Below are 19711 nucleotides of genomic sequence, written 5' to 3'. Positions count from 1 at the left end.
CAAATGAGCACACTTGTTGAATTAATCCAATGATGCAGTGGCCCCACCATTACACACACAAGTTGTTTGTTATGAAATTAGAACCCCTTACCTATTTACCTATGCAATCTAGAGGACACAGTACTTATTGCAAGTACTGCTGCAGAAGTCTGACTTTTGTAGTGTGTGAGTGCATTATACAGAAGATGACATCAGTGTTGTATTGCTGAGAAGATGATGTTGGGAGTAGGCTCTGACATTGATGTGAACTCACTATGCAGTGTAACATTTATTTATTTAGTTATTTCTATATTTATTTATTTATTGACATTTGTTAACTGGGAAAGTCCACTAGGCTTGAGACCCATTTTCCAGGGAAGCCTGGGGAGAAAAGCTCCAAGTTACATGAAAATCATTACATGAATTAAAGAAGAATAAAATCTCCAAGGAATGAACTGTGCCTACAAGCCAACAACAAATGTAACTGAAGAAAACAAGGCACAGATTCATGACTGGATTCACGACTGGAAGCATAAAATGTTAAAAGTTTAATGAGGTAAGTGCTTTCACACCAAATACTAGTGCTTCTTCACTATCTTATTTATTGACATTTGTTGACTGGGTAAGTCCACTGGGCTTGAGACCCATTTTCAGTGGAGGCCTGGGAAGAAAAGCTCCAAGTTACATGAAAATCATTACATTAATTGTTAAGGAAACAATTACTTATAAAGCAAGTGAAATAATAGAGAAAACTATCTAAACAGCACATATGTTGTAAAAAGGCACAATACAGTAACTGGAAAATTAGCATGCAGGAAAAGTATACAGTTACAAATATTTAACAATACAGCTCATTGTTTTTAGGGGGTATGAAGGGAAAGGTAAGTGCAAAAAGAATAACGTAAGTGCAGTGGGAAGGTAGAATTAGAAAGTTAAACTTAAAGGTAGGATAGATATAGTCAGAATCTTATAGCTAGGTGGTGGGAATATGTAGATTATAGTTGGCATGTATTTAATGGTAGTATTAAAAGTAGAAAGTGACAGAGAAGTGTTAAGATAGTTGTACAGATTTGTGGACTATGATACTAAAGATTAAGAATAACTAATATGGTGTAACAGTATGACATATAATTAAGTATATTTGCTATCTGAAACAGTTTACTCCAAACTACTATTTTATTGAGGCAAGCAGTAGTATTTGTCATATTTACACAACTCTACACACACACACACACACACACACACACACACACACACACACACACACACACACATTGACTGCTGTGACATTAAAGACCCTATCTAGCTACACAATCTAGAGGGCACATTACTTAACGCAAGCACCACCACAGAAGTTTAACTTCTATAGTATGACAGTGCGCTTTATAGAAAATGATATCAGTGTGGTGTCACAGAGAAGTTGATGTTGGCAGAAGGGTCTAATATTAATGTAGACTCACTCTGCAGTGTAAAAGTACCTTCGAACTACAAATTTTTTGAGGCTACCAGTAGCTATGGTTATATTTACACAGTTATACAGCTCCATACACACACAGGCACCCCCTTCCACACACACACACACACACACACACACACACACACACACACACACACACACACACACACACACACATAGACACACAGACACACACACCAACACAAGTTGACTGTTGTGAGATTAGAACATCCTATCAATCTATTGACACAATCTAAATGGCATATCACTTATTTCAAGCAGCACTGCAGAAATCTGAGTTTTAAACTACGATATTGCAGTGTAGATAGTATTGGCTTCTTAGTCTATGTCACATAACATATTCTGATGTTGAAGGTTTTGTGCAAATCCACATTTGTTGATATGACAGAGTAAGTGTAATGTTATGACCAAGAATACATATATACTGCTGACTTATGTCAATTATGCTGTCATTAATGTATATTGCAGAACTGAGAGTGACATGTACCACACTGTGTTATGTAGATGTGACACACACAGATGTAAAAGACAGGGTGGACAATGATTCATTTATGGATAATCAGATTGTGATGATTACTTGTAAACCTTAATGAATGATACTAATATTAGCAGTGGTATGTGTTCAAGCATGGACAATGTAGACTGTCAATACCACAAAATATTTAATCTTTCAATGCAGGTGAGATATTAAATGAGGATTTATGTGTGTCAAGCTTGTATGTGGTTGTATATCATTTGTAAGTGTCAGGGCTGCAGGCAGACTCAACTATCCAGAATGAAATGTTCAGTTAAGCTCACAAATCCCTGGATTTTACTCATGTACATTAAACAAGTCCCATGTGATGAAATAAGAAAATCCATTAGCAATGGTTATTTCTATTCCAAATCTCTTCCTAAAATAATGCAGAGAAAGTTGTGAAGATGTTGGCAAAGTGTTAGCACATGCATGATTATACTTTAAGTGTTGAACTCAAACTGTGAAGTAGCAGTATTAAATGGTGTTCACTGGTGCTTCCTGACACACTTTGCAGAAATAAGAACCATAGAGAAAATATTGTGATTCCTAGTATATGTGCAACTGATCTGTTTTATCTTAACATGTTGCATACATATGGTCTGCATGTTGTATTATAACTTTCCATATAAGCTCAAAAGCTCAGTTCAAAAATGAAGTGCCGTTCTTGCCTTCCCTATCTGCATGATGGTACACTGCAAGCAAACAGGCTTACTGCTGAAAGAAAAAGTGAAAAACCTAAATTTGGTTAGCCTTCTATAGCTTAAACAGGTTAAGCCAAGATGTGTGTCTGTCAGCTCTCTGGACAGTACTTAGTGGAGAAAAATCCATTGATAAACCTAGCTTTTTCTGCAGCACAATGTTTAAGTTTACTGAGCTAAATTAATGAGCAGAGTTGAAGTAGGGTTCGAATCTAGTATGCACACCATTTTCCAACAAGAGTCAGACTGTGATTATAATGATAACATGTTATTATGTCTTTAAGAATAAATATGAATGATTATTATAAATATGTTGCCTGGGCAAATTACGTGAGCTACTAAAATAGTCCTATACCTAGTACATATGAAACATGTTTGAAGGGAAATCACAAGTTAATTGGGTGTACAATGCTCTTCCTTTACTCTGTATTCCAGTAGCACAGCATGTTTAAACACCTTAGCATGAGGAAAACAGACTACTGCAGGTAATGGCAGAAACTTAGTAAGTTTTGTCATAAGTCATGAACAGCCATTCACCATCATTTGGCATTGTTGTGCGATGCCAAACTCCAAGCAAAGGCAGAGTACACAAACTGAAAGTTTTCCTATAGGCAATTTCTAGCTATGTGTATTGTGTGTGTGATTCTATATTTTAACTGGATTAAATGTTTGAAAATGGGGTTGACAGGAAATGGGTGAGATGAGGTTAGGGCAAGCAGAGGGGAGGACATGGGGAAAGAATAGAGGAAGTTGCAGGAAGGTTGCGGAAGAAAACCATAACTATTCACTTCTTTGCACCATAAATGTAGAAGTGTATCCAGAATTTGTTGAATTTGGAATGCCACCACATCAAGTGTAGCTAACAAGAGCAAAATTATATTGTACAGCCAATTGTATCAAATCAAGTATGACAATAAGACTCATAGGTGAAATGGAGAAATATGTATGGGTTGTTGTCTTTTTGCAGGACAGGTGTTAATTTTTTACTTTTTTACTTCCAAAGAGAGTGGAAAGTTGGGAAAGGTACTTAGGAATGTGAGGATCAGGTAGGAAGGTTAGGTGAGGAAGCAGGTACAGACATTCAGGATAAATACGACATAAAAGGGTGGTGATGGACACAAAAGGTTGGGGGACACCATTACTGGGAATAGCTACAGGATATCAGAGGCATGCCCAAGATAAGTCTGAGAACAGTCAGAATCTAGAACTCTCCCTCAGAACTGTCATCACAGTTTTCTGTCATAGTGTCTTGTGTCAGTGCATGATGTTGCATAATCTTGGCAATGTGACAAAGCACCCATTTGACATGGCCAATTTTGGCATCAAGAACCCTTTCCATTATACCCTGCAACAGCCCTGTTAGCTCTTGGTGGGTGACAAAATCCCCACCACCACTAATACTAATCCAGGAGTGTACCAGTGCACCAGCTGCTGGGCAGAGCTATGTGATGCAGATGAGGCAGTTTGGACAGGAGTTGTGGAGGCAGTGTTTACAGTTTGGGAACCTGAAGCGCTAGGTGTCTGTGCTGCAACCTGTGGTCTACCTCTCTGTGCTGCATGTCAGGTTTTGTAATCAGACATTTACTGTATGACAGGAGGATATTCTTCAGCTATATAAAATATTCCACCCCCCAAAAAAAAATGAGAGAGAAAGAGGTGGGGTGAGACAAAAAAGGGTGAAAAAATTACAGCCATGGCATATGACATAACTATTTAATGAAAAAGGTATGTTAACAAATACAAAGAAGGTGTGAAACAGGGAGTGAGATTTGCCATAAGTGTTGCTCAACATATTCACGATTTTTCAGATGGTCGACACTGCAGAATTAATGGCTTGACTTGTTGTCCCTTGTGTTTTGGACATTAGATATGATGACTTGGCACATAACTTTCTGGAATTACACACTGCACAAAGCAAGTTGCCCAATGTGGGAATCAAACCTAGAATAGAAAAATGCATGATTTCAATCAAGGTGATTATTTGTTAGTGCTAAAGGAAAACCATTATTTACACATGTTCATTACAGATAAACTGAATTCAGTATGAATTGAGATTTACTCCACATAGGCCTATATGTGTGTTACTTTAGAAAGTCCTGTGAAATGCATTCCCATAAAAGAAGCAGTTTTACTGTAGATATATATATATATATATATATATATATATATATATATATATATATATATATATATATATATATATGCCAGATGGATAGACTTTCATGATCTGATTAATACAAGTTGGGGTATGATACATAAATACCACTCTACACATATGGTCCTAAGCTCAGAGTTGGGCTATGTGAGGAGAGATGATTTTAACTGAAATATTCCACCTATCATAGATATGCAAGTGCATTTTTATTCCAGATTAACAAAAATAAACAATTGCACACACATTCAGCTGTGTTTCATAGCTAAATCAGTAATTACATATGCCACTTAGAAAAGTTAATTTATGAAAGCATTACTGTATTGCAATAAACATAATTATGACAGCCATTTGTATGAAGTGTTGCCTTCCATATCAATGTGTTGTTAGACAATGTATTCTGGTACCACTGCAAAAATACACATTATCTGGATTACCTGTGTTCTGTCTCTAAAGTCAGTGAATTTAAACCTTATGCCACAGACACAAAAAAAAAGAGAGGTAGATGTTCTCCACTCAGTTCTTTCCAGAGTGCTGACACCTATGTATCGGTGCTAAGCTTGGTTGCACTATAGAAGACTGCCCAAATAAAAAGTTTCTCTTTTTCCTTAAGCAAGTTGGAAGTTTTGTTATAGATATTAAGATACAAGCAGTCAAAATGTTTTGAGTCCCCTTGGTCTTATACGCAGGTCAGGCATATTTTTGCTAACCAGAGGAGATGTTGTGGGTAGCAATTAATAAAGAGCTGAGGCACTTTATCTGGCAGGGAAAGATGGCAAGAGTCAAGTGGGTTAAGCTGAATTTTCAAGTAGAATATGGGGGATTGGGACTACCCAATCTGAAATGGTATTCAGAGCTACACAGTTAAGACTCTTATACATACCAAAAGCAGAAAACTATAATCCAAAGTGGAAGGGAATGAAGATGAAACATAGGGGAAGCTCAAGAAACAAAGAGAGAGTGGGATTTTTGATGCAGGTTTTTAAGCAGAATAACAATATATCCATAAATTAGCAGAAAGTATTCTAAGAACTAAAACAACACAGGAATGGAGAAAATAGATTCTGCCGGTAGGGATGACTCCAAATAGGGACACAGACAAAAGGTAGATTGGCAGACTGCAAATAGGGACACAGACAACAGGCAGGAGGGGGACGGAATTTATTGGAGAAAATTGGCAAAGAAACCAAGGTACTGGGAGGAAATAACCAGAGAGGGAAAGATGATGGAATGGGAAGACACCAAGAATATATTACTACATGTTAGAGATTGTGTTCCCTATTGGGGATTGTATCAGAGTTTAGGCAAAGAAAAAGAAATGGGGGGGTTCCTAAATGAAAGACCAGCACTGGTAGAGTTTTTAATAGAATCTAAAACAGAAGCTGTCAGTAAAAAAGGAATAATAAGACAGCATGTAAAATATTGCATGATAACTATACGAATCAATCAGAAGAGGTTAGAAAGGATTGAGAAGAGAGATTGGATAAGCAATTCACAAGAAACAATGGGAGAATATATGTATTTCTACCAAATATGAAACAAAATCTAGAAGATTTAGTATTTGTGACTCAAAATGTTTACATAGATAGTTTTATACCCCAAGTAGACTCCAGATAATTTTTACTCAGGTAGACAGTAAATGTTGGAGGTGTGAAGGGGAAGAAAGAAGTAATTGGGAACATATTTTCTGTGCGTGCGACAAGTTGGTGCACTTTAAGGATTCCCCGCGGGATGCACTGTCAGATATGCTTGGTGGGCAGATTGGTCTGATGAGGGAGATGATTCTTCTGAGCTATAATACAGAATTGGAATTGACTACACATGGTAAGTCCTCGCTGTGTCTAATAATAGTGCTGCCATAAAGCAAATGCTAAAAAACGGAAATCAAAATCTAAACCAATTGTACTGGAAGTAGTGAATATAATAACAGAGATAAAACAACTGGAACTGAGATCTTTAATAAATGGTAGGAGCACACTACATAGGAAAAGATAGGAATAGTGGGAACAATACATTCAAGGGAGGAATGAGGACTAAAAGGCGACAGGATTTAAATGAGTTGTGTAATGCTTGAGTAAGAATGATTGGGTAGAGTATAAGTGATGTATAATGTTTGCAACTGGCAGTGTGCCAGTATGGTTTGTGATGTAAAATGCTTACAACTAGAATCGTGTTGGTGTGGTTTGTTTTCATTTATATAAATATATGATTGTCTCTGCAGTAAGTGATATTTAATAAAAATGTTTCTTTGCATAAAAAAGGCAGGAATTGAATAATTGATGTAATATTTCTTAAAATATATGATAAATAGCAATATATGTGCAGTATAATGTCTGTTATGTTAGTATAGTTTAATTACTTTTATATGAATGTAAATTTGCCTATGTCACAAGTGATAATTCATTAAAGGTGTTTAGAAATAAAATCTGTGAGCAAGTTCAGTAGGCAAGCAACACAAAGAAAAGCATATTAAGTGCTAATAACAGTAAGTCATAATTCTGGAGTAATCATTTGCATATTGCCTTCACAGTGCATGGATATGAACCCCAGAGCAACTCTGTTAAGGTGGTAAGGTCAATGCATTTACAGCTTATGCCACAGAAATTGGTCGACATCATGTGCACACCCCTCACTCATTCGTAATACTGCACAGCATTAATCAAACTATTATGCTGATGATTACAGAAAGGAAATTGTTCCCTCTTTCCTCCAGCTGAGATCCCTGTTTCTGCTCTGCTAAGCAGTGCTGAAACTACAAAAATATATATATAACAATTTATATTCCACACTACAAAACACAAGCTGCATCTTCACATCTGCTGCAAATGTTCCAATCAACTTGTTCAAACCTTGCATCCTCTTTCATGTTTCTTTAAAATCATTTCATTTAACCCATGTGCTACAATGATACTTAGATGGAGCAAAGCCTACCTGTGTCACTCTAAAATGCCCTACTGCTTGGCATGACAATTACATTTCTCAGTTTGTACCTTGAGCAATGGGCTCTGATTCAATGCTTCAAAATACTGCCAGTCAACAGTGCTCTTTGTTAACGTGCAGCTGGTATGCTGCACATTTGTCAGTTCTTAACGCGCTTTCAAAGTTAGTATGGTCAAATCACAGCATTATGTTAGCATTTGCTATGGGAATTTCACCAAGTACAGCAGACAACTTTAATGTGTTTATCATCCATTTCAAGGGGTCATGCACTTGTAACTAACACAGAGGTTTTATGCTTCTCAAATGGCCCCTGGCAACCTCCACAGCAGTGGAGAGACCAATTGAAATTTTCGGGCAGCTGGACTTTGCATTTTTACCTACTTATTGATAATACTGCCATCAAGCAGACATTTACACAACTGCTGTTATCATTCCAGACATGTTAACAGAATGGATGTAATTTGTTAAAGTTTCGGTTTTATGTGGGGGGGACTTCCTTAGCTTGTGTGTAGTCTGCAATGAGCATTGTGTGTTCAATTGTTTTGTGTTGAGGATGGGTGCACTGATTTGGTTTTTGGAGAATGCTTTCTGTATGTGCTACAAATGCTTCATGTCATATAGAATTATGGCACCAAGACCACCTGTTAAATGAAACCCACCATTTAGTGATGCAGAGAACGAAGTCATCATTGAAGCCTTACACCACCATTGATTCTTATTGTTTGACAGAGGCAGAGGTGAGTTGTCGGCCAGAAAAAGCATATGGCAGCAGGAGGTCACTGACATAAATGTAGTAGCTGGACATGCCAGAAATAATAATTAGGTAATATGATTACAGCCACACAAAAGATGGCAGCTGCAGCAGCATGAGAACAGATGGCTGGGGGGGAGGGTCCTGCTACAGAAACACCACTCACTGTAATGAGTATTTCTTGTCCTCTGTTGGAGAAGCAGGCAGCTCAGCAGAGGGTTCACAAAGACTCCTAGCTGTTAGTGCTGATGTGGCCAACAGACCTAGTTGTTTCAGGCATCTTTTATATATATATATATATATATATATATATATATATATATATATATATATAAATGCTATTCTAGACATTTTTTGTGTTACTACTTCTATATTTGAAAACATCAATATATGGGGTCTATATTAGATTATCGAACATTTAAAAGTTCGAACATCATATGGTCGACACCATATGCTCGAACTCTTAAAAGTTCGAAAATCAAAAAAAAAAAAAAACCAGAAAAAAACTACCTGAAAGGTTAAGCATGGGGTGCCCCTGCATCCCTCACACCCCCCCACTCTTTAAATATACCAACTCCGAGATCACACTACAGTGCAGACAATGGAAAACTTCCATTTCCGCACAGTACGGAGATCTCTCTTGAAACGTTTGAACATTTACATGTTTGATCATATGGTGTCGACCATATGAAGTTCAAACATGTAAATGTTCGACAACATAATATAGACCCAATATATGTGCCTTACAAGACAGGATTCCAAATGAGATTATGTTGGGGGAGTCAGTCTTATCATTTATGAGATATTTCTTAAGGGCAAGATAGGCAGAGCATTTATTCCCTTGTCCTTATGTCATTTGCACTGTAATGCTTATTTGTCTTCTTTCCACTACCTTCCCCTTTTTTCAGGGACATCACAGTTACCATATGAATGACCACCTGCAGATGGTAATCAAAAACATTCTCTGATTATTAATAACCATTAGATGTAAGTCTGAGGAGAGAGAGTAAAACGTATTGTATTCCTTTGACATCTGAAATTGTTTAACATGAGTGTGCAGAACAAAGTATGGATCATTTCCATACACTATTTCACCCCTGCTTGTGTTTATTGATTATTATCAGAGGTGATCCTGACAGTGGTAGTGTAAAACCCATACCACTTGATGTCAGAGTGTTGTTAGCCCCTGATGATGATGGTGGTAATAGAGAGGCTCAGTTGGGGATGCAGAGGTTCAGTCTGACACTTAGGTTGTGGTTCACCCATTCCCTGGCCTTATTTCATACACAGTCAGTATGCCTACACATACCCATTCCACTCAGGCCTCAGATATGGAACAGGTTGAGGGGAAATGGTTGATTCGGAGAATGGAGTTATTCCAGTTGCAAAGCTGGTTGAGTCTGCCTGTAGCAATCATGAGGGTGTGGCACCACACAGGAGGGCTACTAGGGTTCCTCATAGGAGGCCTACTATTTACCCTCGACCTGAAGCTGTTGTGCCATTATGTGCCACCAGATGAATGCATATGGCCATTATGGAGGCAGTTCCAGAACTTCCTAAAATATTGTGTGAGTCCTAAATGTGGCTCACTCATGGGAGGTAGTTCTGAAGGGCATGACTACCTCAACCATGTGGTGACTCATTGAATAGGATGAGTGACACATTGGGCCAACATCCAGATGTCCATACAGTTGCAACATCCTCTTATGTTAGCCCACAAGGCCATGCAAGATCTTGCTCCCACAGTGGCACTATTTCCACTGCTTTGTCAGTGATTGAGGTGTCCACACCAGACATGGTAGGCCATGGAGTATGGTTCTGGATGTAGCTGAGAAGAGAGCTCTGCCAGCAGACATCATTTACATTCAGGTGGCATCCCCACTTTGAACTGGGGACATGGAAGTGACAGTGTATATGCTTGCAGAGGCAGTTCACATAATCTGTAGCAATGGCACTGAACTGACAACTCTACCATGCAAGGCTCACACCTATCCAACATGATAAGATGTAATCCTAGCACAGAGCTTTATTGTGTTCATGCAGATACACACACATTTCACAAAAACTGCCCATACCAACCCATGCAAATGCAAGCTAAGAAAACCATAATGCTGATTCGGATACATCTCTTGATATTGACTCTCAGACATTTCCTACATTACTGAATGTTCTGTGTTTTTTACTCACACACATTCACTACTTTGGATCAGCCTTTGCCTACTGCTTCCCCCCACCCTGTGCCAGTGATGATGATTGTGCATGCCCTTTGTTCATTTGAGTTTGACGTAAGGTTGCATATATGTCTGATACACAAAGTGGACAGCTAAGAAAGTCTTTCTCAGCATGTTGGTTAAATGCATATTTAGTACATAACAGGATTGTGGATGTTTCTGTAAATACTCATTTCAGAAACTTTTTTATTTCATTTTCTATTTTAATTAATTAATTCAGATCAGTGAGGTTGCATTCCTGCTTATTGCACTACTTGTGAATCTTAATATAATTGTCCTGATGACTGTTTTGTGACCAGCTTGATGCCAGTTACTGTGTACAATGCATACCTCTGTGTTGTAGATATCATTCCTATAAGCCAATGATTGAGTACATTTATGACTGACAGCATGCAGGTAGTTTATCTTCTTTCACATTTGTTTGTAGAATACAAGATCTGCACATACCTTGACATTACTGCAGTTATGAGTAGTTTGCTTTGGGACTGTCACTGTCTGATGCTATCCATACACAGATATTACATGGGAAGCACAGTTTGTAGACAATGAATGACATCACTTTTAATATTTGTATGTGCTTAGGCTGTTCAGTGCATTCCTTTGCTGGTGAGAGTGTGTGCTATCCTTTGCCTCTTAACTGATGAGTGTGTACACTACTGACCTTTGAGTCTTATTTGGTAAGTGTATGTGTGCTATCCTTTGTCTTTAGCCAAGCAAGGGCAAATTGTGCATGCTTACATCTGCCAGCTACCTCTGCAGCTGGAGGTTCTCCCTTAGAATCCTTGCCTGTGTGTGAGCTGGAGGTGCTGGCCCTGCCTGTGGTCAAGAAATATGTGGTCCTGGCCATTGATGTCCCTGTTGCAGCTGTTTCCTCTAGATGATATTGTTCAACATGGCACAGACTGTGAGACCTTCTGAGCAGGAGCCTGGGTCATACTGCAGGGCAACTGCGATGTGTCTAGACAGCAGAACTATGACTTCAACATGCCAAACACACATTCTCCAATGTTTCTAGATTGAGAGTGGGCATAATTTTATCCTTCTTCTGTAGGTTAGTGTGCATTTCTGATGGGTGTCATGTGCCACTGCACCACCCAGAAGATGGCCTTTTAGAACATCAACCCTTCTATAAATCTGAGAGGTGTACTGCGTGGATTGCCTGCACAGACATTAAGGATGATGCCCTGGGCATTACAGACAACTTGACAGTTGATTGAGAAGAACCCCTTTCAGTTGATGTATGTCCTTTCCTCTCACCAGGTGTGGCTTTTATTTCCATACAAGTGCAGTCAGTGGCTCCCAAGACTTCAGTGAAGTGTGCTAGAGCATGAAATTCCTGCATTGTTTTTGCTCTCTTCTTGGGTCCATGGAAAACAGAAGTAGCCCATTGCATGTTCTAGCATAACATAGAGACATTGGTGAAATATTCTAGAGGCTGAGGCTTCACTATTTCAAAGTTATGCAGTCCTCCATACTCCGCCGATGAAACATCCAAACCATTCTCCTTTAAAAACATGCTGTCTTCACCAACTTATATAGAGTATAGTGTAGAGAAAGGTTCATTATACAGCTCCTCCCCCACCTGTGGAATATACTCCAACTGGGAAATAAGAAGTTTCACACACTACCTTCCCTCAAACAGGAAATGGGCAGTTTGTATGAGTATTTACTAATTAACCCTTTACTGGCTTATCCCTCCTCGATTGAGGAAGTCCAGTCTGAGGGCAGGTACTGGCAAGGTGTAAATGGTTACAAGACTCCATTGTCTTATATTTCATCTGACATATGACAAAGGTTGTAGAAGCCTGTGTTTGATTCCTTCCCATAGCCTGTGCTTGCAAAGCATCTATATTAATATATATATATATATATATATATATATATATACACATATATTATATAACTAGAGAAATGTCTGTATATATATATATATATATATATATATATATATATATATATATATATATATATATATATATATAAATATATATATATGTATATATATATATATATATATATATATATATATATATATATATATATATATATATATATATATACACATATATAATATATAATAAATATATATATTTATATATATATATATATATACACACACACACACACACACACACACACACACACACACACACACACACACACACACACACACACACACACACACACACACACACACACACACACACATATATTTAGGTTGATATAGACTTAGATGGATAGATGGATAAATAAATAGATAGACGGTCTCTTTTTTAAGTTAAATGAATAAGGCACAACAATAAATCATGTGTTAAAAGAAGGGCAGTGCCCAGTTTCACGCTGTGTTTGTTTTCTACAAAAACTTGTAGCATTGCTATAAATGTCGTGACCATTTATAATGTCTGCGAGTCCAATTTAAATCCTGCAGGCTGCTGAGCTGGAGACAGCTATTCAAGCTGATTTGCTCTGTTGTGTAAGAAGTGTAGGAGGCTGTATAACAATGTTAGTGACAGAAGTTTAGAGCAAGCATGTACTTTAGTGAGATAACTACCTCAAAAAGACAGAGGTAGTACAGTTACACGTCAAGAAAACATCAGAGAATGCATATGCTCCTATTGTAAAGCAGCCTAAGTAGCTGCAGATTATCATGAAAATGTCATCCCTGGCTTAGTTTCAGCAGACTGAATGATGCTACTTAGCATTAGGAAAAAAAAAACAGAGGAGTAACAACTAAGTGAATTACAGTGACAGATTTCTGATATACTGTCCAGGTAAAATAAAGAACAGCTGGGTGTACTTAAATGCAAACTTTGTTGAAACAACGGTAAAATACCAATGCAAAATGCTACTCTGTAGGTGTTATAATAGTATCCAAACAGGATTAAATGCAAAATAACTTTTCCTTACTAATGCTGCCTTTAACTAATGAATAACATTCACTGCCCTGTACAAGAGGGAACTTACTTCCCGGGGTTAGGATTTTCAGTTCCGGGGGCTAGATATTTTATGGTTTCCATGATGTGGTATTGATGAACTGGGTTTCAACAATGTGGTAAGTTGATGTTTTGAAGTAGACCCATATATATATATATATATATATATATATATATATGTTATGTAATATTTTCAGCAGTATGATGAAAAATATCATCCAAATTATTATCTGTACATTAAATGTGGAAGGAAACTGCACAAACATTTTAGGGGCTTATGCAAATGCAAATTTGAAACCTGTCTATTTGTTTTAGCCTGACTATTCTATAATCCATTAAAAATGTTTTCAATTTTCACATATTATTCTCTTCAAAATACTCTAACTGTTCAAATTCTGCAGATGTGTTTATAAAGCTTTTATTATTTCAGTGAAATGTTTTTCCTAGGTTACTAAATAAATATTTCATGCCATTGTCCCAGAAGGTACAATAACAGACAAATGAATCAAAAGTAAGACAGAAGTGAAGTTAAATAAAGGTACATCGTAGTGAAGATAGATATTCTCTTAGTGCTGGCTGATATGGGTCCATTATAACAATCTCTTCATCCTAACATGCAATTAAGTTAAAGTTCAGTCCTCATTACAGCAGACATGATGGACAACCACATTGCTGATGTCAACAAACAGATACCTGCTGCCTAAAAGTGTTAACTAACCCCACCCTTACCTTGGGGCATGCTGCATATAATAGTCAAAGCGATAAATAGACTGGTTTTAACAGAGTATGTCATTACTCTTTCTACAGTTGCTGGTTTAGTTGTAAATATAATCAAAAGCAAGTCTGCTGCTGGCAGAAGTAGGTGCCATGGTTTGTGCAGCAGCATATATAAAGTGAATGGATGTGGCCTATGGGATGGGTAAAAATGGTGGCACAGCCATGTCCTATCACTCTCCATTAAAGAATTTTTTCTGCTTATACACTTCAAGTGCAAAGATCAAAGTATGTATCTTATTTCCGTTTTGAAGTCTGGGAAAACTAATGAAAGGAATAAAACTGAAAGACAGACACACACACACACACATGCACTCGGACACACACACACACACACACACACACACACACACACACACACACACACACACACACACGCACACACGCACACACACACACACACACACACACACACACACACAAACTATGAGAGGGAAAATCACAGTCATGACCTAATATAAATCTCACTGATGGTATAAAATACAAACCCATAGTCTATTAGTATATAAAAATAAAATATAAAGCTAAAAATGTGATTACAACTAAGTTTGGTGATAAAAAATACTAATATGTACAATATCAGCTTTTTGTTCTTTTAGTATTTCAAGCAATAATATTGTGCCCTATGATAAGATGACAGAAATTTTTGCAAGATTCTTGAGGTTTACACTAAATCTAATAAATGGCAGGCAATTTATATAAACCTTGGCTTTAGATGATTGTCGTTGAGGAAGGGACACCCCAACCCCATGTGTAAAAATGAGAAAAGGGGTTGTTGAGGCAAAGAGGTCTATTTGAGAATAATAGATGCTATAAAACACAAAATCTAGAGGTATTCCCTTGCAGTGACTGAGTGGAAAACATTCGAAACAGATCTAAATAAATATCTATTTTTTCCTCTGCAAGAAAAGCTCTTTGAACTGATGTGTCTAGTTGACACACCAGGAAAACAATCCTGCGTGTTTGATCCAAGAAAGACTTTTGAATGTTCTCTTGAAATCCCAGCTTGTGCAAGGGATGTCTCAACCAAGAGATTTCTGGCATTTTGAAAAAAGACTCTGCAAATATAAGCACTTCATCTAGCTGCAGAAAAAAAATGTGGATACCCTGTAGCCTGCGATGAGCTAGAACTGGAGCTAGACAGTTTGTAAACACTCTTGTTGCAGTGGATAGTCCAAAGGGTAAGGCAGAGAACTGATAATGTGATCCACATGGATCCCTATCAGATGATCAAGTTTTCAGAAACTCGAAATTTATACAGTCGGAACCATATGATCGAGTTTTCGAAAACTTGAAGATTTTGAATGGAGATTGCGGTACATTGCAAAATGGGAAATTTACCCTATTCCTCACTGTATTGTGATTTCAGAGATGGTATATTTAATTTGCAGGGGGATGTGGGGGGGGGGTGCAGCCTCCTACATAGGTGGTGCAGGGGGCCTTGCCTCCTCCTGCAAAAATATAAAAAAGTAGATTTTTGCGGGGGGGGGGGGGGGTTGGCTGTTCGAGTTTTTGGAAACTTGATCATATGGCCCTGACCATATGAATTTCAAGTCTCTGAAAATCTCCAGACACACAAAGCCATAAGAAATTGCTGAAGTCTGAATGCATAAGAATATGATGATATGCATCTTTTAAGTCTAGCGTTACCAGGAAATTTAAAAGAGGAAGAAGGAACAACAGGTTGTGAAGTGATGTCATTTTGAGTTTGGGCACTGTCTCAAACAGGTTTAGGAAATAAAAGACTCAGAAATAGCTTGCAAGCATTTTCTTTCTTTGGTACTCGAAACATCCTTGAATAAAACCCCTTAACCACCTGCAAAGGAGGAACTGGCTCAATCACTGCATGTGATGAAAAACAAATGGAAACAAAAGAATCTGATCTGCAGGATGAGAGAAGATGCCCTGGAAAGGAGGAATTTCCTCCCACTGCCACCTGTAACCTCAATGAGTGATTTTCAGAATCCATTTGCCTGAAACAAACTATCGTTAAAGAGAAAAATGGTAATTCAGAATTTCTGGAAGAGAAAGAGGGCCAGGGTAGAAGGCAATCATTCAGACTTGTTAAGAGTGTCCTTGGTTCTGAGAAGTTTGAGACTTCTTTTGGGAACCTGCTTGGCACTTGTTCTTAAATGCCTAGTTAACTGAATTCTGTTGAGACTGTTTATTCCGTATTTTTGCCAGAATGTGATGGCCCTTGGACAATTTGGAAAAAGATGGATGAAGAGATTCCCTGGATCAGTTTGCCCATTTCATCTCACTTTTTGAACACCTCTGCAGCATATGGGACAAACATTAAACCTCTACCCAAGAGAGAATTTAAAATGCCATTTTTAACCTCATCTGGAAGGTTCTGAGAATGCAGCCAAGTAAACCTCCTCAAAACTGTACCAGTGGAAATAGGCCTGAAAAGAGCATCAACAGAGTCATACCCAGTACTGCAACCAATGAAGTGTGCCCTGTGCAATAGAAGAAACTAAGTTATTTAAAGCAGATTGTTCTTAACAACCAGAAATTGTAGACAGAACATTCCTCATACATTCAAAATATGCCAGAATAAAATGTACCAAATGAGCCTGTCAAACTGAAATTCTGAAATTCAAAGTTGCAGAAATATACACTTTTTCCTCATACCCATCAATAATTTTCCCATCCTTATGAGAAGGGGTAGGACAGGAATTAAGTAAGTGTTTAGCAGCAGAGGTGTCAACTAAGGCTATGGCTGCTAGGTTATGTTATGGAATAGTGTATAAGCATTTAAAAGAGTGAGGAACTTTATGCATTCTATTGACCTTTTTAGGGGTAACTAGCTGACTATCAGGAAAATTGCAGGTAGTAAGACACACATCCTCTAAAGCAGACAAGACAGGGAAATGGGTGTAGGTTTTAGAAAATATTTCTGTAACAACTCATAGCATTTTATTTGTGGGAATAAGAAACCTCAGTATTCTCGCACTGAAAAAAATGGGAGATTCTATCAACAGTCTCAGAAAAAGAGAAAGCTCCGCAGGGAGGATCAGAAAGTGAGCTCTCCTCTGAGTCTGAATCAGAAATTTGTGGGCAAAACCCTAAATCCATCCCTGTATCTTACTGCTCAGGTTCAGAATCCTGAATTTCTTCAGGAAAGGAGGCACACCTCTTTCTTTTACTGGAAACTACTTTACAAGAAGGCTCAAAAACCTGGATCAAACCCTGAGTGAGTCCCCAGTAAACTACTCCTATCCAAAGAAATTTGAAGAAGAGTAGATGCATGCTTGATTTTCTGTTTCATTCTTACAGGAAAAACAAGGCCAACCATGTTCCTAATGATAGCTTCTTCTTCCCCAGGAATAGGCAAAGCATTTCAACAAAACTGAGAAACATGTCCCAGGACTGACAAGAGTGGTCTCCTTTGCCCACTGAGGGGATCCCAACAGCAGCAGAGGACATGGCTAACTCCTAGTCCATAGTGGCTGTAGGTGCTACACCAGAGGTATCCAGGGTAAAAAGATGAGTGTTCTGAGGTACAACAAATGATCACAACAGTCACCCACTTACAGCTGAAGTAAACTGCTATCCTGCTGTGGTAGCAGAGGTGTTTTGCTTCAGTTTTTCTTTTTCTTTTCCGGCTGGAAGAAGGACCGAACATGGAAGTGACAATTTGTTTCATGGGAAGCCAAAACTTATGCTTCTGTCCTCAGGAAAACAACCAGGAATGCCAGTAAAACTACCAGTCCACAAAATATACTTTCTAGCTTTTTTCCTTCAGAAAAAAAAAACATAGTAAAAAGTTCTTTTAAACACTATGGCAGGACCAGAACCATAAAACAAACACAATTTCTCAAAAGAAAATCGTTTACCAGTTACATAACATTACTTTTAAACTGACAGAAACAGTGAGTACTCTTTTAGTTGCAGTCTCAAGACAATGCATTCAAATACAACACTATTAGCTTAAAAAAATCACTTTCCTGAAGAGGAAAGCAATGAAATATCAATAACAAATAACAACATGGAAGGTTTTTCCCCAAGAGGGAACTTATCGGCCCAGCTAAGGAAACCACAAGCCTAACGTCGCTCCTCAAAAGTCACAGATGAACGTATTCTTTGAAAGCAGTAAAGCTCTGAAAGGCGTCATGCTCATACTTGTCTTTAAGTCAGCTCAGCTCAAGCTGTTTGCAGTTTGGGTGGGTGGAAGCTGCCCTGAAGTTTTGTAGGCTGGCTGGTTGTTATATCCTTGGCAGAATATATCCCATATGGCTAAAGCTACCGCAATAATCAATACAAAGAACATCGTAATGTCATGTTCCATCTTCTCCTAGCTTCTAGTTAAGTCTTTGCATCCTTCTTTCTAGCACATCAGTAGGATTGGCCTCTTCATTAATTATATTTTTAATGTCTATGACTTGGCGATTGTAGATTTATCTGAAATCTCTCCATAGGAATGGCCATCTCATTTATTGTGGCAAAGAGTTGTACTATTTCAGACTAATATGTATGCTGGACATACAGATGAACTGGATGGGTTGAAAAAACACTTTCTTGCATTTACTCCATGTCAGCCATGGCTGCCACATCCAAAGCGAATGTTTCGAGCAGCCAAAATTTCTCAAGCTTAGTCAACACCTTTGAAGCCATTTTTTTGGATGCTTTGTTATTTAACAATAATAGCCTTTTTTGATTCTATTTACATATCTTTTGGTTGCTGTTTATAACTGCTGAGACTTGGAAATAAAGAAATTGCTGATCACATGTGCAATTCCAGATCTGGTAGCCAGTATCTCCTCAGTTTTTGCTGTTAGCCAATATTTTAAGCATATTTTGTCTATATTTCCCTCATTTCTGCATGCTAATCCTGTTTTTTTATGACTTTCTGGCTTTCCATGCATAAGACACTATAATTGCTCAGTACAGCAATTTCAATTATAGGTTCATTGGATATTAGGTATATACTAGACTAATGAACACTAGGGCTCTTTTAAGCCAAGCAGTGCAACCCAAATGTGACACACAAATTTGAGTTATATAGGGGTGATTTACTGACTGCCTCTGTCCATAAGAAACATAGGTGAATTTCCAGTTACACATCCATTGGTCCAATTTGCATTTATATAGGGATGGAGAGGATCTCTGCTTCAAATGGATGGGGAGTGGACCTCTAAACTGTCCAGATTTTTGCGGAATGTCCAGATTTTTGACTCATTTTTTTGGTCTATCATAAAATTTGTGGTATTCTGATAAATTGTGGAAGACTGAAGTCACAAAATAATAACAGATATT

The sequence above is a fragment of the Protopterus annectens genome, chromosome 5.part1 (assembly GCF_019279795.1).
Source record: "Protopterus annectens isolate FY-2018-M chromosome 5.part1, PAN1.0, whole genome shotgun sequence".
In the NCBI taxonomy this organism is placed as follows: Eukaryota; Metazoa; Chordata; order Ceratodontiformes; family Protopteridae; genus Protopterus; species Protopterus annectens.
This window is presented reverse-complemented; position numbering follows the sequence as displayed.